Source organism: Oryctolagus cuniculus, chromosome 17, assembly GCF_964237555.1.
Source record: "Oryctolagus cuniculus chromosome 17, mOryCun1.1, whole genome shotgun sequence".
Classification (NCBI taxonomy): Eukaryota; Metazoa; Chordata; class Mammalia; order Lagomorpha; family Leporidae; genus Oryctolagus; species Oryctolagus cuniculus.
The window spans coordinates 18,060,320-18,083,372 of record NC_091448.1 but is presented as its reverse complement, the minus strand read 5'-3'; the positions used below and the strand labels follow the sequence as shown (position 1 = coordinate 18,083,372).

The window sequence follows — 23,053 nt, the reverse complement described above, 5'->3', positions numbered from 1 at the left end:
TATCGAGTGTCCACTCATTCAGTGTACTTTTTTAAATTAAGTATTTATGTCTGGCACTCAGATGCTGAAGACAGAGATGAATACTGCATGTTTTTTGGCTCTCAGAGTGATTTTTGATAAACATTTAAAAAAGTCTGAGGACAGGCATTTAACCTAGTGATTAAGACACCTGTTCTCGGCGCCCAGCATTGTGGCCTAGCAGGTAAACTACTGCCTGCAACACTGACATCCAATACAGGCACAGCTTGGAGTCCCAGCTGCTCCACTTTCAATCCAGCTCCCTGCTAATGGCCTGGGAAGAGCAGCAGAAGTTAGGCCCAAGTGCTTGGCCCAAGGTGGGCTCCTGCCACCTGGCTTCAACCTGGGAGTGAACCAGCGGATGGAAGATCTCTGTCTCTTCTGTATCTGTAATGTTGCCTTTTGAATAAATAAATTTTTTTTTTTTTTTTTTAGATTTGTTTATTTGAAGGAGTTACAGAGAGATATCTTTCACCTACTGGTTCACTCCCAAAATGGCCACAATGGCTGGAGCTGAGGCTGGGCCAGGCTGAAGCCAGGACCAGGAGCTTCATCTGGATCTCCCATGTTGGGACAGAGGCCCAAGCACTTGGGCCACCTTCTGCTGCTTTCCCATGCACATTACCAGGGAGCTGGATTGGAAGTAGAGTGGATGGGACTGGAACCTGCATCCATATAGGATGCTAGCACTGCAAGCGATGGCTTAATACACTGTGCCACAATGCCAGCCCCAAGGATGATGTCATTTTAAAAATTGTTTGGAGTTGTGGTGGCTCGAACACTTGGATCCCTGTGGGAGACATAGATTTGGCTTCCATTCCCAGCTTCAGCCTGGCCATAGCTGGCCTTTGGGCAGTGAACCAGCAGATGGGTTGTCTCTCTCTTAGCTCTCTGCCCCTCAAATTTTTTTAAAATAGGTTTAACCATTGGTAGTTTTTGCAAATCTTTGAAGCAAATGACATATAGGGTTTTTTGAGTAAGTTTGATGTTTTTCCTCTATAGAAAATGAATAAATTTCATATACCCCAACTTTTTTTTTTTTTTTTTTTTTTTTTTTTTTTTTTTTTGACAGGCAGAGTGGACAGTGAGAGAGAGAGACAGAGAGAGAAAGGTCTTCCTTTTGCCGTTGGTTCACCCTCCAATGGCTGCCGCTGCAGCCGGCGCACCGCGCTGATCCTGGCAGGAGCCAGGAGCCAGGTGCTTTTCCTGGTCTCCCATGGGGTGCAGGGCCCAAGCACCTGGGCCATCCTCCACTGCACTCCCTGGCCATAGCAGAGAGCTGGCCTGGAAGAGGGGCAACCGGGACAGAATCCGGCGCCCCAACCGGGACTAGAACCCGGTGTGCCGGCGCCGCAAGGTGGAGGATTAGCCTATTGAGCCACGGCGCCGGCTCCCAACTTTTTTTTAAGATATATTTGTTTATGTGAAAAGCACAGTGACAAAGAGAGGGAGATTCAGAGAGCTCTTCCATCCAGTAGTTCACTCCCCAGATGCCCACAGTATCGTGGGCTGAGCCAGGCCAAAGCCAGGAGCCAGGAGCTCCATCCTTGTTGCCCATATGGGTGGCCGGGCCGTCGTTTGCTGCCTCCCAGGGGCATTGGTAAGCTTAGTCTGGGGCTGGCGTTGTGGTGCAGTAGGTTAAGCTGCTGCTTGTGTGCTGGTTTGAGTCCTGGCCGCTCTGCCTCTGATCCAGCTCCCTGCTAATTCATTTGAGAAGACAGTGAAAGATGGCCTGAGTACTTGGGCTCCTGCCACCCACATGGGAGACCTAGATGAAGTTCCTGGCTCCTGTCTTCAGCCTGGCCCAGACCTGGCTGTCATGGCCATTTGGGGAGGTGGAAGCAGATGGAAGATGGCCATTTGGAAGATCTCTCTTTGTCACTCTTACAAATAAATAAATAATTCTTTAAAAAAGAAGCTGGATTTGAATTGCAGAACAGCTAGGACTTGAACCAGCAACTCCAGTATGGGATGCAGGGGTGCCAAGGGACAGCTTAACCTACTGCACCACAACCCCTACACGCACCCCACTCTTCTAGACTACATCCAGCTCCCAGATAGTTAAATAAAGATAGCTTTCATCCGCATCTTTGTAGGATTTATTAGTTGTGGCTGAATTTATTGTTTCCTCATTAATGAGTTATAATACTCCTTTTAACTCAGGGGAAAGCAGAGCTGGATTCTATTTTTGAGTAATGCCCTTTGACTCATTCTTGGACCTGGGATTCCTAGTTATCGAGGCAGAGTAGATTTTTATTTGGATTCAGAGTTTTCCTTCCTGAAATACTCTATTTTCTTCTGGGTTCTAATTTTCCGTCTTTCTCTGACTGTTTCCTTAGAGCCCCACCAGCTGTCTTTAGAATTCTACAAGATCTTTTCTTACTCTAATCTTATTCATTTTGTGACTTCAGTTACCATATATATTTTGAGTATCTGTAGCCTAGATCCAATGTGTGTGTGTGTGTGTGTGTGTGTTTGAGAGGCAGAGAGAAACATAGGAGAGTGCAGTCACGCACTGGTTGGTTCACTCACAAAATGCCTGCCTTGCCCAGGAGCAAAGAACACAGTCCAGGCCTTCCACGTGGCTGACAGGAACTCAGCTACTTAAGCCACTGCCAGAGATCAAACCCAGTAGTGCAGCGTGGGATGCAGGCATCCTAACTAGCATCATAACTGTTAGGCCAAATGCCTGCCCACATATATGTCTGTGTAATTGACTTTAATACTGGATACATGAGTGCAATGTGTAATGATTAGGAGGCTCCTTTTTGGTTTTTTTGATTTTTGCATTTGAGAGGCAGAGAGACAGCGCTCCCATGTGCTGGTTGCTTCTCCATACCTATGGTGACCAGTGCTGGGCCTGCACTGGGGCTGGCACCGAGGCCTGCAGTTGAGTCAGTTGGCAGGAGCTCAGTTACTTAAGCCATCACCGAGTCTGAATTGTTGGGAAACTGCAATCAGGAGCCGGGGCTGGGCCTGGAACCAGGTACTCCAATGTGGTTTGTGAAGTCTTTTTATTTATTTTATTTTATTTTATTTTTTTATATTTTTTGACAGGCAGAGTGGACAGTGAGAGAGACAGAAAGGTCTTCCTTTGCCGTTGGTTCACCCTCCAATGGCCACCGCGGCCGGCGCACCACGCTAATCTGATGGCAGGAGCCAGGTACTTATCCTGGTCTCTCATGGGATGCAGGGCCCAAGGACTTGGGCCATCCTCTACTGAACTCCCTGGCCACAGCAGAGAGCTGGCCTGGAAGAGGGGCAACCGGGACAGAATCCGGCACCCCGACTGGGACTAGAACCTGGTGTGCCGGCGCCGCAAGGCGGAGGATTAGCCTAGTGAGCCGCGGCGCCGGCCAGGTCCCTTTTTTGATCTCAGCTCCTTGCTCAGCGACTCCACTGAGATTCAGGTAATCTGAATTTAGTTGTCCAAACTGAGCTCTCAATCTTAGTTTCAAACAGTCTAAGATCAGACTGCTAAAATAACTCCCCACCACCTCTCTCCCCTTCCTGATCCAGGCCACTGCTTCCTGAGATCATCATAGTTGTTTCTAACTTTCTTTTACTAAAAAGAGAAAATGTAGAAATGAGAACTTAGAAAGTAATGTCATACTACCATAAATGCCCGTGTATCCTCGTTGCAGTTTCAGAAATAAAATAGTGCCCTTACGCTTGAGTCTTGACCTGTCTGATGGCATCCCCTACCAGACCGTGAACCTGATTTATTTCCCCCTTTGCATTTCCTAGTACTTTACTGCATATGTGCATGTCCCTAAGCAGTGCACCCTCATCTGTTCTTTCCACAGCCATTAGAAAATTACCTTTTTAAGGATGTTGATTAAGTCAGTTATCAGAAAACTTGCAATGTTTACCTTGAAAGCCTTGTATCTTCACTTAACAAGGTGTGGTCTGGCATTGCCTACTTCTCCAGAACCATCTGTTTATACGTTCGTTCTTATTTTCTTTGGTTCAGTCATACTGATCTTTTTTCTATTCCTGGAAAGTTCAAAGCTCACCCCAGGGCCCTTGCACATGCTGCATGCTTGTAATCCCTCTGCCCGGGAGGCAACTCCATAGTCTTTGGAACCTGCTTAAATGTCACTTCTGCAGAGAAGCCCTGTTGATCCTCCCAGATCAGCACGCTCCTCTAGTACCTCGCACTTTCCTCTCATAGTGTTTCTCACAGTTTTCTTTCGGCATTTCTGAAATCCCTATTCTACCATTTGACTATAAATTCTCTAAAGTCAGCAGTGATGTCTGTCTCGGGTAGCCTGGTGCCCCCAGCCCCTGGCTCATAGTTCATCTGTGTATTCGGTCATTCACTTATATGTGTAGTTACTTTTTATTTGAAGCTCCTGGTTGTAGTGAAATGTTTTTTTTTTTTTTTAAAGATTTTATTTATTTGAAAGTCAGAGTTACACAGAGAGGAGAGGCAGAGAGAGAGAGAGATATAGGTCTTCTATTTACTGGCTCACTCCCCAGATGGCTGCAACAGCTGGAGCTGTGCCAATCCGAAGCCAGGAGCCAGGAGTTTCTTCCAGGTCTTCCACGTGTGTGCAGGGGCCCAAGGATTTGGGCCATCTTCTGCTGCTTTCCCAGGCCATAGCAGAGAGCTGGATTGGAAGCAGAGCAGCCATATGGGATGCCAGCACTGTAGGCAGCGGGTTTACCCATCACGCCACAGCACTGACCCCGTAGTGAAGTTGTGTGTGTGTATGTTTTTTTTTTTTTTTTTTTTTTTAAAGAATATTTATTTGAAAGGCTGAGTTACAGAGAGGGAGAGAGAGCTCTCATTCACCTGTTGACTCCTGGATGGCTACAAAGCCAGGAGCCTGGAACTCCATGTGGGTGGCAGGGGCCCAACTGCTTGGAACACCTGTTGCTTTCCTAGGCACATTAGCAGAGAGCTGGATCTGAAATGGAGTAGCTGGGACTTGAACCAGTATCCGTGTGAGATGCTGGCATTGCAGGCAGCAGCTTAACCTGCAGAGCCACAACCCTGGCCCTTGTAGTGTCTTTTAGTGGAAACCTCATTATTGTAAACTTACTACTAGCTAGCTTTAACTGGATCAATCTTCAGTAGTTTTAATAGTCCAAAATACAGTGATCACCTATATATAAGATACCCAATATTGGTGAATCTGTTCTCCTGGGAAGATGATCTCTGCCGTGTTCAGGCAGACTGTTGATGAAATAAAGTAATGTAAGGTGAGGCTTTTTTTTTTCTTTTTCAGAGTACAACCAGTTTTATTGCTTTTTCTATTCAATCAAAATGCCAAATGCCATTCACAATACCATTATTTCTGAACCATGAAAACATATTTAAATTCATTATTATTATTGCTTTTTTTTTTTTTTTTTTTTGGACAGGCAGAGTGGACAGTGAGAGAGAGAGAGACAGAGAGAAAGGTCTTCCTTTTGCCGTTGGTTCACCCTCCAATGGCTGCCGCGGCCGGCGCACCGCGCTGATCCAATGGCAGGAGCCAGGAGCCAGGTGCTTTTCCTGGTCTCCCATGGGGTGCAGGGCCCAAGCACCTGGGCCATCCTCCACTGCACTCCCTGGCCACAGCAGAGAGCTGGCCTGGAAGAGGAGCAACCGGGACAGAATCCGGCGCCCCAACCGGGACTAGAACCCTGTGTGCCGGCGCCGCAAGGTGGAGGATTAGCCTAGTGAGCCGCTTTTAAAAATGTCTAAAATGATCTAACTTCATCTTCTCATGAGGACTCAATAAAATAAAAAAATTAATTTCCCTCTGCACTCCACAAGGCTGAAATGGATACACCGCTCCCCGCTGTTAATGAGGTGCCAGAAACACTACTGCCATGTTACTAATGCACTCGCATTTAATGAATTATTTTTTCTGGGTAAGGTGAGGCTTTTTCTTTGACACACTGTATCTAGCTCTAATAATTGATTTCTTGCCATTTGCTGGACCAAGGAACATTATAATGTCTCAAGAAAGGGATTTTTATACTTTGAGGCTGAAGGTGATGGTTCTGTACTTAAGAATTCCACTTCATTGACTTTTTAAAAATTACAGTTTTTTTTTTAAATGATACACTTGCCTTACAGAATTTATTTAATTACTCATTTTAAAATTTTTATTTGAGATATTTGCAGAGAGAATTGCCATCCTCTGGTTTACTGGGCAAATGCCCATGATGGCTGGGAGCCCGGCACTCAGTCCAGGTCTGCCACACGGGTGGAAGGAACCGACTGCTCGAGCCACCACTGCTGCTCCCGAGGTCTACACTAGCAGAAGCTGGGGTTCAGACCCAGGTGCTCGGATACAGGAAACAGGTGTCTTAACTGCACGTTTTTTCCCCACAGAGGCAAATTCTATTTTCTGTTTTGTGTGATATCCCTTGTTTTTCAATCTCTTCCCCAACCCCAACACATAAATAGTGGCACAAAATATATACTGTCTTCTTTTTCTTTTTTTTTTAAAGGCTTATTTATTGAGAGGCAGAGTTAAAGACAGAGGGAGAGACAGAGAGAGTCTTCCATCTGCTGGTTCGCTCCCCAGATGTATGCAATGGCCAGAGCTGGGCTGATCTGAAGCCAGGAGCTTCTTCTGGGTCTCTCACGTGGGTGCAGGGGCCCAAGTGCTTGGGCCATCTTCCATTGCTTTCCCAGGCCATAAGCAGAGAGCTGGAATGGAAGAGGAGCAGCCTGGACACACAACGACACCCATGTGGCATTCCAGCACCAGAGGTGGAGGTTTAACCTACTGTGCCACAGTGCCCATATTATACAAACTGTTCTATAGCCTGCTTTCTAATTTTTTTTTTTTTTTTTTTTTTTGCTTAGTTCCTACAAGACAGAGCACAGCTATCCAGTGGCCCAATCCCCAAATGCCCAAGAGCTCAATCCAGGTCTCCCATATGTATGGCAGGGACCCAAGCACTTGAGCCATCATCTCTGCCTCCTAGGGTTCACATTAGCAGAAAGTTGGGTTAAAAGCTGAGCCAACGGCGCTGCGGCTCAATATGCTAATCCTCCGCCTTGCGGCGCCGGCACACCAGGTTCTAGTCCCGGTCGGAGCGCTGGATTCTGTCCCAGTTGCCTCTCTTCTAGGCCAGCTCTCTGCTATGGCCCGGGAGTGCAGTGGAGGATGGCCCAAGTCCTTGGGCCCTGCACCCGCATGGGAGACCAGGAGAAGCACCTGGCTCCTGCCTTCGGATCAGCACAGTGCACCGGCCGCAGCGCGGTGGCCATTGGAGGGTGAACCAATGGCAAAAGAAGACCTTTCTCTCTCTCTCTCTCTCACTGTCCACCCTGCCTTTCAAAAAAAAAAAAAAAAAAAAAAAAAGCTGAGCTAAGACTTGAGCCAGGTACCTCTGATGAGATACGAGCATCCCACGTGGCATCTTCATTTGTTGCCAAATGCCTACCCTCCTTCTCCTTTTTGATTACTTGATGCTCCATAAGTTTTATCCAGTTATCCAATTCCTTACTGATAGGCTTTTTTTAAAGACTTATTTATTTATTTGAAGAGAGAAGGAGGAGAGATCCTTTTTATTTTTATTTATTTTTTATTTATTTTTTGACAGGCAGAGTGGACAGTGAGAGAGAGACAGAGAGAAAGGTCTTCCTTTTGCCGTTGGTTCACCCTCCAATGGCTGCCACGGCCGGCGCACCGCGCTGATCTGAAGCCAGGAACCAGGTGCTTCTCCTGGTCTCCCATGTGGGTGCAGGGCCCAAGGACTTGGGCCATCCTCCACTGCACTCCCGGGCCATAACAGAGAGCTGGCCTGGAAGAGAGGCAACTGGGACAGAATCTGGTATCCTGACCGGGACTAGAACCCGGTGTGCCGGCGCCGCAAGGCAGAGGATTAGCCTATTGAGCCGCGGCGCCGGCCAAGGAGAGATCCTTAATCTTCTGGTTCACTCCCCAGATGGCCACAACGGCCAGGGCTGGGACAGGCAGAAGCCAGGAACCAGGAGCTTCTTCTGGGTCTCCCATGTGGGTAAGCAAGGACCCAAGCACTTGGGCCATCTTCTACTGCTTTCCCAGGCCATTAGCAAGAAGCTGCATAGGAAGTGAAGTAGCCAGGACACAAACTAGTGCCCTTAGGGGATGCTGACATTGCAAGTGGTGGCGTTACCCACTACACCACAATGCTGGCCCCATTATCAACAGTACTGCATGGGGCCGGCGCTGTGGTGCAGTGGGTTAATGCCCTGGCCTGAAGCTCTAGCATCCCATATGGATGCCGGTTCGAGACTCAGCTGCTCCACTTCCAATCCAGCTCTCTGCTATGGCCTGGGAAAGCAGTAGAAGATGGCCCAAGTCCTTGGGCCCCTGCACCCATATGGAAGACCTGGAAGAAGCTCCTGGCTCCTGGCTTCAGATCAGCATAGCTCTGGCCATCGTGGCTAATTGGGGAGTGAACCAGTGGATGGAAGACCTCTCTCTCTCTCTCTCTCTCTCTCTCTCTCTCTCTGTAACTCAGACTTTCAAATAAATCTTAAAAAAAAAAAAAAAACAGTACTGCAGTGAATGTTCTCTTGTATTACTCTGTGTGTCTTTGAGCATATTTGTTGGGGAAAAGTTGAGAATTAGAATTGATATATAAAAGGATGTGTATAGGGGTGGGCTGTCTAAGGACACCCACATCCCATATTGGAATGCCTAGGTTCAAGTCCCAGCTGTGCTCGTAATATCAGCTTCTGGCTAATGTGCACCTAGGGAAGCAGCAAATGATGACTCAGGTACTTGGGTCACTGCCACCCATGTGGGTGACAAGGGCCCATGCACATGAACCGTGATTCGCTCCCTCCCAGGAAGCTAGATCTGAAGCAGAGGATGTGAGACTTGAACTGGCAGTTCAGTGTGGAATGTGGGCAACCCAAGTGGTGCTTACTCCACTGTGCCAGAACACCTGCTGCTAAACTTTTTTTTTTTTTTTTTGACAGAGTGGACAGTGAGAGAGACAGAGAAAGGTCTTCCTTTGCCGTTGGTTTACCTTCCAATGGCCGCCACAGCCAGCGCACTGTGGCTGGCACATCACGCTGATCCGAAGCCAGGAGCCAGGTGCTTCCTCCTGGTCTCCCATGCGGGTGCAGGGCCCAAGCACTTGGGCCATCCTCCACTGCACTCCGGGGCCACAGCAGAGAGCTGGCCTGGAAGAGGGGCAACCGGGACAGAATCTGTTGCCCCGACCAGGACTAGAACCCGGTGTGCCAGTGCCGCAGGCGGAGGATTAGCCTATTGAGCTGTGGCACCAGCCCTAAACTTTTAATTCTATTTTCCATGGACTTTTTCTGGTGCCTTCATTTTTTTAAAAAGATTTATTTATTTGAAAGGCAGAGTTACAGAGAGATTTCCATCTGCTGGTTAACTCCCCAAATGGCTGAAATGGCCGGGGCTGAGCCAGACTGAAGCCAGGAACAACTTCTGGTTCTCCCATGTAGGTACAGGATCCCTGAGCTATCTTCTGCTGCTTTCCTAGGTGCATTAGCAGGGAGCTGGATCGGAACTGGAGCAGCTGGGACTTGAACTGGTGCCTTTATGGGATGCTGGCACTGTAGGCAGTGGCTTTACCTGCTGACCCACAGCACTGGCCCCCTATTTAAACTATAGTGGCAGGGGCCAGCGCTGTGGCACAGGGGGTTAAAGCCCTGGCCTGAAACGCCGGCATCCCATATGGGCGCGGGTTCTAGTCCCGGCTGTTCCTCTTCCAATTCAGCTCTCTGCTATGACCTGGGTTAGCAGTAGAAGATGGCCCAAGTCCTTGGGCCCCTGCATCAGCGCGGGAGACCTGGAAGAATTTCCTGGCTTCGGATCAGCACAGCTCCAGCTGTTGCGACCATCTGGGGAGTGAACCAGCAGATGGAAGACCTCTCTCTCTGTCTCTACCTCTCTCTGTAACTCTGTCTTTCAAATAAAAAATAAAAAATAAATCTTTGTAAAAAAAATAAATAAAATGTAGTGGCAGTGCTGTTGTGATCAACTACAGATTCATTTTAAAACTATCAATTTGAGGACTGGTGTTTAGTGGTTAAGAAGCCCGCGTCTCACTAAATCAACAGTGCCACAGTACTTGCCTTAAATTTGAATTTTGAGATCTCTATTCTAAAACAAAATTTATAATTGATTATGCAGAATTGCATTATAGAGGGTAAACAACTCTGTACTTATTGAAGATTAAGTATTACTTGTGGAATTACTGGTCAAAGGATATAAACATTTTATTTTTATTTTATTTATTTGAAAGGCAGAGTGAGAGAGAGATCATCCATCACTGGTTCACTCCCCAAATAGCTGCAGCACCCAGTGTTAGGACAGGCCAAAGCCCGGAACCTGGGACTCCTTCTGTATCTCCTGCTTTCCCTGTTCATTAGCAGGGAGCTGGATCAGAAGCAGAGCAATCAGGACTTGAACCAGTGCTCCACTATGGAATGTTGGTATCACAGATGGCCTGTGCCACAACACCAGCCCTGTATATCAGCATTTTAAAGTTCTCAATACATTTTGTTGAGATACATTCCAGAAAGGTTGTATCAAATCATACTTGCCATCAGTGTATGATGATGTTTTTTAGAAAATTTGTATTGTAAACCTAGTCATACTGGAAATTTATTTTTTGTTTTGCCTTAAATGTGTTCATTTTCTAGACTGAACATTGTTTCAAGCAGTTGGTTTGACCTACGCTTAGGCTGTCTGGGACCAATGCACCAGCACTTGTTGCATCAAGAGCAGTGCCACTCGTGATGCGTGGTGAGTGAGTGCTTTGTCCCAGGTTCCCCTTCCATCTCCAGCTGGTTCCTGAATGTTCGTACACTCAAGGAGAATGGCTCTCTGCCAGCACAAATTGGCACTTCAGCCCACAGCACTGTGTTTTATTTCCTCGTTGGTTGGTAGAGCCAAGATTTCAAATTACTCTCTTTCCACAAGGTTTTATAATTTAATTCACAGCAAGTTATATTATGTTTTTTCGCATATTGTCCACAGCCAGGAGCTCTTTTGAAAACAAGTTGTTTTCATGTTTACAGCAGGAAGATTACTGTTTGTAGTTAACTGCCATAGTGCTTTTGCTTCGAAATTGTCACCAGCTAGTTATTAAACATCTATTATCACTCGTGTGGAATTAACTTCCACTTAAAACGTTCCAGTTAAACAAAAGTTCATTGTAAACCCTTTAATTGGTTCCTTGTCTCTGAGCATAAAGCAGTCTCATTCAGGGATGTGAGTCACTAGCGTGATTCTCAGTGGATTGCCGAGCCCGTGAGCGGGTGCTGAGATAGTAAATACTAGAATGACGATGAGTCAGCACTGAAATTTTTTCCTTTAGTGCAACTACAAGTTTTCTGGGGTGAATGTTTTGGAAATGCCTTTTTGAAATTTTGGCATCTTGTTTTTGTTTACCCTCACTGCTGTTACTTTGCTTCCTTCCTGTTCCTAGAGTTCTAAAATTCTCAGAAATTGTCAGTTGTCTTGGGAATTTTACTCTGCCTAATTGTTCTTAAAGATTTATTTATTTTTATTTGAAAGGCAGAGACATAGAGAGAGCGAGCATGCGTGTGCTTTTCTACGTGCTGGTTCACTCCCCAAATGGCTGCTACAGCTGGAGGTGAGCCAGGCTGAAGCCAGGAGCCAGGAGCTTCTGGTTCTGCCATGAGAGTGCAGCGGACCCAAGGGCTTGGGCTTTCCCAGGCCACAGCAGAGAGCTGGATTGGAAGTGGAGCAGTTGGACTTGAACTGGCGCCCATATGGGATGCCGGCACAGCAGGTGGTAGCTTTACACAGTTCGCCCCAGTGCCAGCCCCAACACGGGCATCTTAACCACTAGGTTGAATGCTTGCCCCTGAGTTTTTGTTTTTAAAGATTTATTTTGTTTATTTGAAAGAGAGTTAGAGAGAGAGGTAGAGACAGAGAGAGAATGAAGTGTTCCATCTGCTGGTTCACTCCCCAAGTGACCACAATGGCTGAAGCTGAGCCAATTCGAAGGCAGGATCCAGGAGCTTCTTCCAGATCTCCAGTGTGGGTGCAGAGGACCCAAGGACTTGTGCTTTCCCAGGTATATTAACAGGGAGCTGGATGGGAAGTGGAGCAACCGGGATTTAAACCAGTGCCCATATGGGGCTTTAACCTGCTGTGCCATATCACCTGCCCCGCCCCTGAGTTTTTTTTTTGTGTTTTTTTTTTTTTTTTTTTTTTGACAGGCAGACTTAGACAGTGAGAGAGAGAGAGAGAGACAGAGAGAAAAGTCTTCCTTCCGTTGGTTCACCCCCCAAATGGCTGCTACAGCTGGCGTACTGCGCCGATCCGAAGTCAGGAGCCAGGCACTTCCTCCTGGTCTCCCATGCGGGTGCAGGGCCCAAGCACCTGGGCCATCCTCCACTGCCCTCCTGGGCCACAGCAGAGAGCTGGAGTGGAAGAGGAGCAACCAGGACAGAACCGGCGCCCTGACCGGGACTAGAACCCGGGGTGCTGGCACCGCAGGCGGAGGATTAGCCTAGTGAGCCACGGCGCCGGCCAAGGTGTGGATTTTGTACCACTAACAAATGAAAGGGTTGGGGACGGCACCATGGCTCACTTGGTTAATCCTCCGCCTGCGGCGCCGGCATCCCATATGGGCGCCGGGTTCCAGTCCCAGTTGCTCTTCTTCCAGTCCAGCTCTCTGCTGTGGCCCCGGAGGGCAGTGGAGGATGGCCCAAGTCCTTGGGCCCTGCACCCGCATGGGAGACCAGGAGAAGCACCTGGCTCCTGGCTTCGGATCAGCGCAGCACCAGCCTTAGTGGCCATTTGGGGGGTGAACCAACAGAAGGAAGACCTTTCTCTCTGTCTCTCTGTCTATAACTCTACCTGTCAAATTAAAAAAAGGGGGGGGGTGAGAATAGAGCTTTGAAGGAGCAGATTTTTTTTTTTTTTTTAAGATTATTTATTTGACAGGTAGAGTTACAGACAGTGAGAGGGAGAGACAGAGAGAAAGGTCTTCCTTCCGTTGGTTCACCCCCCAAATGGCCGCTACGGCCGGAGCTACGCCGATCCGAAGCCAGGAGCCAGGTGCTTCCTCCTGGTCTCCCATGCGGGTGCAGGGCCCAAGCACCTGGGCCATCCTCCACTGCCTTCCCGGGCCACAGCAGAGAGCTGGACTGGAAGAGGAGCAGCTGGGACTAGAACCCGGTGCCCATATGGGATGCTGGCGCCGCAGGCGGAGGATTAGCCAAGTGAGCCACAGCGCCATCCCCATGAAGGAGCCGATTTTTATGTTACTGAAGTTAAACAGTTACAAATCCTAACTAGGGAGTTAAATAAATTGAAGGATGTTAAATGTAATCATAATGTTAGCTACAAAGAAAATAACTAGAATAGGGGCTGGCATTGTGGCATAGTGGGTAAAGCCGCCACCTGCAGTACCAGCATCCCATATGGGCGCCAGTTCGAGTCCTGGCTGCCCCACTTCTGATCCAGCTCTCTGCTGTGGCCTGGGAAAGCAGTAGAGGATGGCCCAAGTCCTTGGGCCCCTGCACTCGCATGGGAGATGTGGAAAAGCTCCTGGCTCCTGGCTTCAGATCGGCGCAGCTCCAACCATTGCAGTCATCTGGGGAGTGAACCAGTGGATGGAAGACACCCCCCCCCCCACCGCCATAACTCTGCCTTTCAAATAAAATAAATCTTAAAAAAAAAAAAGAAAATAACTAGAATATATACAAAAAGTCAACAAAAGAAGAGAGTAATATAGGAAGCAAGGGACCAGAAAATACAAAATGGTCGTAATATGTCCTTTATCGGTAATTATTTTAAGTGTAATGTAATGGAGTGAACTTTGACCAGAAAACAGAGACTAGCAGAATGTGTGGCAACCTGTGATCCAACCATGCGCTGTGTACAAGAGACTCTCTAGAGATCAAAAGTCATGTGAAAGTGAGAAGATGGGAGAAGGTATTACATGTGAGCAGTAGTTAGAAGCAAGCAGAGGGATTGGACACTTAATCCATTGTTAAAGCCACCACTTGGGGCACCCGCATCCCGTGTAGGAGTGACGGGGTTTGAATCCTGGCTGTTACTAATGGGGTACTCCAGGAGGCAACAGATAGTGGCTGAGGAACTTGGGTTCCTGCCATCCAGGAGGGTAGCCTGATTTGAGTTCCCGTCTCACAGTACGGTTTCCAGGTTTGGAGAGTGAACTAGTAGATGGAGCTCACTCACACATACCCTGTACCACCTTCTTCTCTGTCTCAAATCAATAGGTATTCAATACTTACTAATTAATTTTTAAAGATTTATTTATTTATTTGAAACAGTTACACAGAAAGAGGAGAGGCAGAGAGAGAGAGCGAGAGAGGTCTTCCATCCAATGGTTCACTCCCCAATTGGCTGCAACGGCTGGAGCTGCGCTGACCAGGAGCCAGGAGCTTCCTCCAGGTCTCCCACACAGATGCAGGGGCCCAAGGACTGCTTTCCAAGGCCATAGCAGAGAGCTAAATCGGAAGTAGAGCAGCCGGGGCTCAAACCAGCACCCATGTGGGATGCCAGCGCTTCAGGCCACAGTGCCGGCCCCAATGCTTATTATTTTTAAAAAAGATTTATTTATTTACTTGAAAGGCAGTCACACACACACACACACACACACACACACAGATCTTCCATTTGCTGTTTTACTCCCCAAATGCCGCAATAGCCAGGGCTAGGTCAGGCCCAAGCCAGGAGCCAGATATTCCGTCCTGGTCTACTGTGTGGGTGGCAGGGTCCCAAGTACTTGGCCATGCTCTGCTGCTTTCCCAGGTGCATTCACAGGAAGTTGGATCAGAAGTGGGGCATCCAGGACTTGAACCAGCATTCTGATATGGAATGCTGGTATGCAAGGTGGTAGCTTAACCCAGTGCACCACAGTGCTGTACCCTATTTTATAATTTATTACAGATTTACTTATTTGAAAGAGTCACGAGTACACACACACACACACACACACAGAATCTTTCATCCACTGGTTCACTCCTCAAATGCCCTCAATAGCCAGGGTTGGGCCAGGCTGAAGCCAGGAGCCAGGAACTACATCCAGGTCTCCCACATGGATGGCAGGAACTCAAGTACTTGGAGCATCAACTGCTGTCTTCCCAGGCACATTAGTAGGAAGCTGGATTGGAAGTGGAGTGAAATATATGTTTGTCCTTTTGTGGCTAGCTTATGTCACTTAGCACAGATTTTTGAGGTTCATCCTTGTTGGATATTTCAGAATTTCCTTCCTTATAAAGGCTGAGTAATATTCCATGGAATATATTTACTACATTTTGTTTAGCCATCTGTTATGAATAATGCTGTTGTTAATTTAGGTGTACGAATATCTGCTGCTCTTTTTTTTTTTTTTAAGATTTATTTATTTATTTGAAAGGCAGAGTTACAGAGAGGCAAAGAGAGAGAAGTGTTCCATCCATTGGTTCACTCCTCAAATGGCCACAATGGCCAGAGCTGGGCCAGTCGAAAGCCAGAACTTCTGGGTGTAGGTGCCCACGCACTTGGGCCATCATCCACTGCTTTTCCCAGCAGGGAGCTGGATCAGAAGTGGATCAGTCAGGACTCGAACCAGTGCCCGTATGGGATCCTGGTACTGCAAGTAGTGGCCTTACCTGCTATGCCACAGTGCCAGCCCAGATATCTGCTCTTAAGGGTGGTATGGGGTTAGGAGGGGTTAGGAGGCCACCTGTGATGCTAGCTTCCGTGTGAGCACTGGAGTTCCAGCTGCTCCACTTCTGAATCAGCTCCCTGCTAATGTGCCTGGGAAGGCAGCTGAGAATGGCCCAAGTGCTTGGGCCCCTTTCACTATGTGAGAGACCTGGATGGAGTTCCAGGGTCCTGGCTTTGGCCTGGCCAAGCCCTGGCTGTTGAGACCATTTGGGGAAGTAAACCAGTGGATGGAAGGTCTTTCTCTTTCTCTCTCTCTCTCTCCTTCTCTCTATCTTTTTCTCTCTCCTCTCCTACCCCTTTTGCAACTCTGCCTTTCGAATATTTTTTTTAAGATTTATTTATTTACTTATTTGAAAGTCAGAATTAGAGACAGATCTTCCATCTGGTGATTCACTCCTTAGATGGCTGCAACAAACGGCTTGGGGTGGGCCATGCCAAAGCCAGGTGCCAGGAGCTTCTTCCTTGGTCTCCTGTGGGGTACAGGGGCCCAAGCATTTGGACATCATCTGCTGCTTTCTCAGGCCCATTAGTGGGGAGCTGGCTAGAGCCTGGACTCAAACTGGTATGCTGACTATAGAGACAACAGCTTAAACCACTGAACCACAGCACTGGCCCCTCAAATATATTCTTTTTTTTTTTTTTTTTTTTTTTTTTTAGATTTATTTTTTTTTATTTGAAAGTCAGAGTTACACAGAGAGAGAAGGAGAGGCAGAGAGAGGTCTTCCATCCATTGGTTCACTCCCCAATTGGCCACAGTGGCTGGAGCTGCACCGATCCGAAGCCAGGAGCTTCATCTGGGTCTTCCCACGCGGGTGCAGGGGCCCAAGGACTTGGGACTCATCCTCTACTGCTTTCTCAGGCCATAGTAGAAAACTGGATGGGAAGTGGAGCAGCTGGGACTCGAACAGGCGCCCATATGAGATGACAGCACTGCAGGCGGTGGCTTTACCCACTATGCCACAGCACTGGCCCTTCAAATATATCCTTTAAAAAATCTACTGTTGATTCTTTCCACCATATATCTAGAAGTGGAATTGCTGTATAATTTGAGAGTTGCCATACCATTTCCCATATTAGCTGTACCATTCTACTTACCTACCAACATTGCACAGGAGTTCCAATTTGTGTGTTTGCCACCACTTCTTGTTTTTTGTCCAAATGGGTGTCAAGTGACATCTCATTGTGTTGTTTATTTCTGTTTCCCTAATGATAATCTAAAGTTCCAGATAACCTATGCCTTTTTTCCTCCAAAAACAGAGTTGGCGTTAGTGAGACCGTGAGAACGACAGCATTCTCACTCTGTCAGTACAAGTACAATATTAGCTTTTGGGATTTGGTAATAGATATGAAAAGCTTTTGGATCTTTGGAGAGTTAATTAGCAAAGTAGTTTACCTTATTTCAGGCACAAAAAATAAAGTCACAATTCATACAAGTGTTGACCCAGCAATCCTTTTAGAAATGTATCCAGTATCTGGTATCGGGGGTGTGTATAACAGTTGTAAATAAGTTAAATGTCTAAGCACAGAAGGTTGGTAAAATTCTGATTCAGTCCGCCTGGGAATGGGCGTTGGGTAAGCAGGACCTGGGCATCAGCATTTCTGCATACACTCTGGATAGTTCTGAAGAAGGTGATGTGTGGACACATTTGTGGAGTGTCTGCTTACTGTTACTTACATGCTTCAATTTCAGGTTCCGTGGGTGCTAAGGTCCCCTGCAGACTGGTCTTTAACCCTCTGTTAACCTCTGCAGCCGCTTCCCAAACATCTCCATCATGTTCCAGTCAGAGACTTCTTGCGCAGCTTTGCCCTCACAGCATTTTCTCCACCTGCCTGGCTCCTACTTCCCACCCCGCTCCGCCTGGTGAAACCTTACCACTTCCTTCAGAGAGACTGGCTGGCCCTGCTGTAAGCCTACACTGTTTAATCCGGAGCAGTCTGTTTCCCTTGTGCTCTTCAACCATTCATTGTGTTCTCTCCTGTAAAACAGTTGTGGCGAACATCTTTTATGTTTTTACCTTTTACAAAGTCATCCCAATCTTAAATTCACTACATTTATTAAGTGTCCTGAACAGTATAATGGATGCTTGGAGTCCAAAGAATTAGGAACATGGGCTTTACCTTCAAGGACCCTATATTCTAGCAGAAGAAACCGCTGCCACTAACTTTGATTCAGTAGAGTAAGTGCTGGGGCTGGCATTGTGGCACAGCGAGTTAAGCTGCTGCTTGTGTTGCTGGCATCCCATACCAGAGTGCTTGTTCAAGTCCTTGCTACTCCACTTCTGATCCTGCTTCCTGCTAATGTACCTAGGAAGGCAATGAATGGTAGGCCAACTAGTTGGGCCCCTGCCACCCAAATGGGAGATACTGAAGGAGTTTTAGGCTCCTGGCTTCCACCTGACCCAGCATCAGGCATTTTGACCATTTGAAAAGTTCTCCAGCAGATGGAATACCTCTTTTATGTGTGTTCTCTCTCTCTCTCTCTCCCTCTAACTCTGCCTTTTAGATAAAATAAATTTTTTAAAAAAACCTTGATGTAAAACAAATTAAGATGCTTTCTATAATAAAACATTTAACTTTTTTTTTTTTTAATATTTCTTTATTTGAAAGGCAGAGTTGCAGAGAGGGAGAGAGAGATCTTCCATCTACTGGTTCAGTCCCCAGATGGCCAAACAGCTGGACCTGGGGTAGGCTGAAGGCAGGAGTCAGGAGCTTCTTCCAGGTCTCCCACATGGGTTCAGGGACCCAAGCACTTGGACGGTTTTTTTTTTTTTCCGTTGCTTTCCCAGGTACATTAGGAAGGAGCTGGATAAGAAGTGGAGCAGCTGGGTCTGGAACCAACACCCATATAGGATGTTGACATCACAGGCAGCAGCTTTACCTGCTATACTATAATGCCAGCCCCAATGTTTAACTTTAAAAAAAAATCTTTAGGGGCTGGCGCTGTGCATAGCGGGTAAAGCTGCCACCTGCAGTGCCAGCATCCCATATAGGTGCCAGTTCTGGACCCAGCTGCTCCACTTCTGATCCAGCTCTGTGCTATGGCCTGGGAAAGCAGTAGAAGATGGCCCAAGTCCTTTGGCCCCTGTACCCACATGGGAGACCCAGATGAAGCTCTTGGCTCCTGGCTTCGGATCATCTCAGCTCTGTCTGTGCGGCCATTTGGAGAGTGAATGAGCAGATGGAAGACCTCTCTCTCTTTCTGGCTCTATCTATCTGTAACTCTGTATTTCAAATAAATAATTTTTTTTGACAGGCAGAGTTAGACAGTGTGAGAGAGAGACAGAGAGAAAGGTCTTCCTTTTACCATTGGTTAACCCCCAAAATGGCTGCCACGGCCAGCATACTGCGCGGATCCGAAGCCAGGAGCCAGGCACTTCCTCCTGGTCTCCCATGCAGGTGCAGGGCCCAAGCACTTGGGCCATCCTCCACTGCCTTCCTGGCCACAGCAGAGAGCTGGAGTGGAAGAGGAACAACCGGGACAGAACTGGCGCCCTGACTGGGACTAGAACCCTGGGTGCTGGCGCCGCAGGCGGAGGATTAGCCTAGTGAGCCGCGGTGCCGGCCAAATTTTTTTTTTAAAAAAAGGAAGATAGTGGCCGGCGCCGCGGCTCACTAGGCTAATCCTCCGCCTAGCAGTGCCAGCACACCGGGTTCTAGTCCCGGTTGGGGCGCCGGATTCTGTCCTGGTTGCCCCTCTTCCAGGCCAGCTCTCTGCTGTGGCCAGGGAGTGCAGTGGAGGATGGCCCAGGTGCTTGGGCCCTGCACCCCATGGGAGACCAGGAAAAGCTCCTGGCTCCTGGCATCGGATCAGCGTGGTGCGCCGGCCGCGGCGGCCATTGGAGGGTGAACCAACGGCAAAGGAAGACCTTTCTCTCTGTCTCTCTCTCACTGTCCACTCTGCCTGTCAAAAAAAAAAAAAAAAAAAAAAAAAGGAAGATAGTATTCATTTGGCTCAAAAACAGAGACCGTCTACAAAGATACTGAATCAGATCTGGTCCTATCCCATCCTCCTTCATTTCATGCATCACTTTAAAAAAATTTTTTTAAATGTTTTCCTGTGTATAATTATGGAAGTGTAATCAAAAACACTTTTTCCTTATATGGTAGATGCATGCTGTATACATTTATATACTATGTTTATATTTTTACTTAATTTTCTTGGATATACAGTGAAAACATTATCATATACTTGAAGAGAGTGTCATAAAAGAGATCTTCCACCCAGTGGTTCACTCCCCAATTGCCTGTAACAGCCAGTTCTGGGTCAGGCTGAAGCCAGGAGCTGAGAGCTCCATCTGGATCTCCCATGTGGTGGAAGGAGCCCAGGCACTGCTGCCCCCTGCGATGCATTAACCAGGGCTCGAGCTGCCGCTGATGTGGGATGCAGGCGTCACAATCAGCAGTTCAGTCTGCTGTTTCACAATGCTTGTCCCCAGTTTTTTATAGTCACATTATGTCCTGTGGTATAGATACTAAGTAGTACATTTCATGGTTCCCTTGACAGTAGCCATTTGAACTGTTTATAGGAAAAGTGCTATGGTGACTGACTTTATCCATGTGTGACTGTTTATTGATGCAGTTCTCAGAGGGGAGATTACTGGGTTAGATGTGGCCAAATTGCCATCAAAGTTGTACCACTCCCTGTGGCAAGGGCTTGGCACAGCGGTTACGATGCTGCCTGGGACACCTGCATCTCCCATCCGAGTGCTTGGGTTGAGTCTGGGCTCTGCTTCCCACCCAGCTTCCTGCTAATGCACGCCCCAGAGGCAGCAGCTGGTGCTTGAGCACCACCAGTAACCCACGTGGGAGACCCTGCTGGGGTTCTGGGCTCCCGGGCTCCCGACTTCTTGGCTTCAGCCTGGCTCCGTCCTGGCTGTTGCAGATATTTGGGGAGTGAACCAGTGGATGGAAGATTGATTTCTCCCTCTTTCTCTTTCCCTCTCCCTCTCCTTCAAATAAAAGAAAAATAAACATTTTAAAAGCAGTGTTTAAAAGTTCTGCTATTCCCAGCAGCGGTGTATGAGAGTATCTTTCTCCATCGCTTACCCAGCTTTTGGAATTTTGCTAATGTGGTATGAGAAAAATTGAATCTCAAAGCAATTTTCTTGTTCTTGAGATTTAAGTCACATACTTTAACATTCACCCTTTTACGCCAGCCGCTGCGCACTAGCCGCGGCAGCCATTGGAGGGTGAGCCGCGGCAGCCATTGGAGGGTGAACCAACGGCAAACAAGACCTTTCTCTCTCTCTCTCACTGTCCACTCTACCTGTCAAAAATAAAAAATAAAATAAAATAAAAATAAAACATTCACCCTTTTAAAATATACAATAAATTGGATTTTAGTATAAAGGGGTCTTCAGAAAGTTCACTGAAAATTGATATTGTTAAACTATGTATGAATTTCAAAATTTTTTTGCATCAAAGTAACTATCTTTTAAGATAATTGTATTTTCCCACAAATTTTTTGAGGTACCGTCAGATATTCACAAAGTTGTATAATCATCACTCTCATTCTGAAACACTTTCATGGCCCCAAAAAGAAGCCCTGTACCCATTAGCGGTCATTCCTCATCCCCTTAAATTCCTGGCAACCACGAATGTGCTCTCTGTGCCTATGGATTTGCCTGTTCTGAACATTTCATGAAAGTGTAATCATCATTGCTGTTTTTATGTTTGTCTTCTTTCATGCAGCATTAGGTTTTCATAATTCACCTATGTTGTACAAAATATTTGGGGGAGTTTGTGTTTCTTTTCCTGTGGCCTATCTGTGACTCCTACCTGTTTCTGTTGAATTGTTGCCCGGTGTTTTTTGTGTATTTTCTTGTAGAGTGGTTTTTTTTTTTTTTCTTTTTTTAAATTTATGTTAAGTATTCACAGAGAGAGAGAGGAAGAGACAGAAAGAGAGAGCTTCTGTCTGCTAGTTCACTCCCCAGATGGCCACAATGACCATGGCTGAGCCAGGCCAAAGCCAGGAGCCAGGAGCTGCTTCTGAGTCTCTGATGTAGGTGGCAGGGGCTCAGGCACCTGGGCCATATTCTGCTCCATCAGGCGTGTTAGCAGGGAGCTGGATTGGAAGTGGAGCAGCCAGGACTCAAAGTGGCGCCCATGTGGGATGTCAGCATTACAGGCAGCACCACAGTGCTGGCCCCCTTCCTTGTAGATTTGGAGCTTTTTTATATATTAAGGAGATTGGCTTTCTGCCTATAAAAGAATTACCAGAAACTTTTCCTCCAGTTTATTGTTTATTTGTTTTAAAATTATTTATTTATTTGAAAGGCAGAGTGTCAGAGAAGGAAGGACAGAAAGAAAGAAAGATCTTCCATCTACTGGTCCACTCCTCAAATGACACAGTAGCCAGGGCTGAGACAGGCTGAAGCCAGGAGCCAGGAACTCCATCTTGGTCTCTCACATTATGGCAAAAGGGGCCCAAGTACTCAGGCCATTCTCTGCTGCTTCCCGGTCACGTTAGCAAGGAGCTTGGTCAGAAGCGGAGCAGCCAGCACTCTGATCGGGAACCAGCATCCCAGGCAGCAGCTTGTCCCTGCTGTGCCACAATGCCCCCGCACCTCCCACCCCATGTTTGTTTTCTCAGTGTTTTCTATTTTTTAAACCAAAAATATATCTTTAAAAACTCATTTATAAAAAAGATTTACTTTTCAATTTTGCCAGTTGTAGTACTTCTATGACTTTAATTTTTTTGTTTAAATACCTAATTTAGGGTTTTCTAGATATCTCACATTGAGATGTGAATTTTCCTTTTATCTTTCTAGGTGGTAATCCTGTTGTCCAAACACCATTAATTAAAAATTCCATGTTTGCCCTGCCCCCTCTGATTTGAGGAGTCACCTCCACTGGTGGCTTTTCAGCCTGGAGTAATACATCTGTTGTAGAGAGAGGATTCTGGTGGAGATGTAGAAGACAGGCTGGAGAAGGGAGAAAATAGAGCAGGTATTGGTTTATAGATTTTCAGGACTTTCAGTTTTGGTTTCCTTTTAGTTTTTTTAATGCATGTATTTTATCTGTTTTTGGAAAATTGGGATACCTCTGTTTTTGTCTCCTGTGTTTTTCAATTAATACCTTGTAAACATTTTTCTAAATGATGGAGTTTATTTAACAAATATCTACTGAGAACTTGCAACCATTTGGCAGGCTCTGGGGTTTTAAATACTGGAGATGAAAGAACAAAGTCTCTGCCCACAGGAAGCTTGCAGTTTAGTGGCAGAATTTAGGCAATAAAAACATAAAATCAAAAAAGCAAAGTTAGACGTGTACATAGGTACAGGTAGCAATGTGAGGTTACAGACGATGACCGAAGTCAGAGCCGAGTGAAGGGGCAGAGAATGACAGGAGCTGGGTAGAAGTCATCTCGGGGGAGTCACGTTAAGGAGAGGACTGGGAAA

The 23,053-nt window shown here is 46.9% G+C and overlaps 1 long non-coding RNA gene across 1 annotated transcript in view; it reads left to right on the top strand.

Moving 5' to 3' along the window:
* The window catches only part of LOC138846057 (uncharacterized), a 38,686-nt gene that overhangs the window by 4,074 nt on the left and 11,559 nt on the right, over positions 1 to 23,053 (top strand). The gene's annotated exons all lie outside the window — the stretch shown is intronic.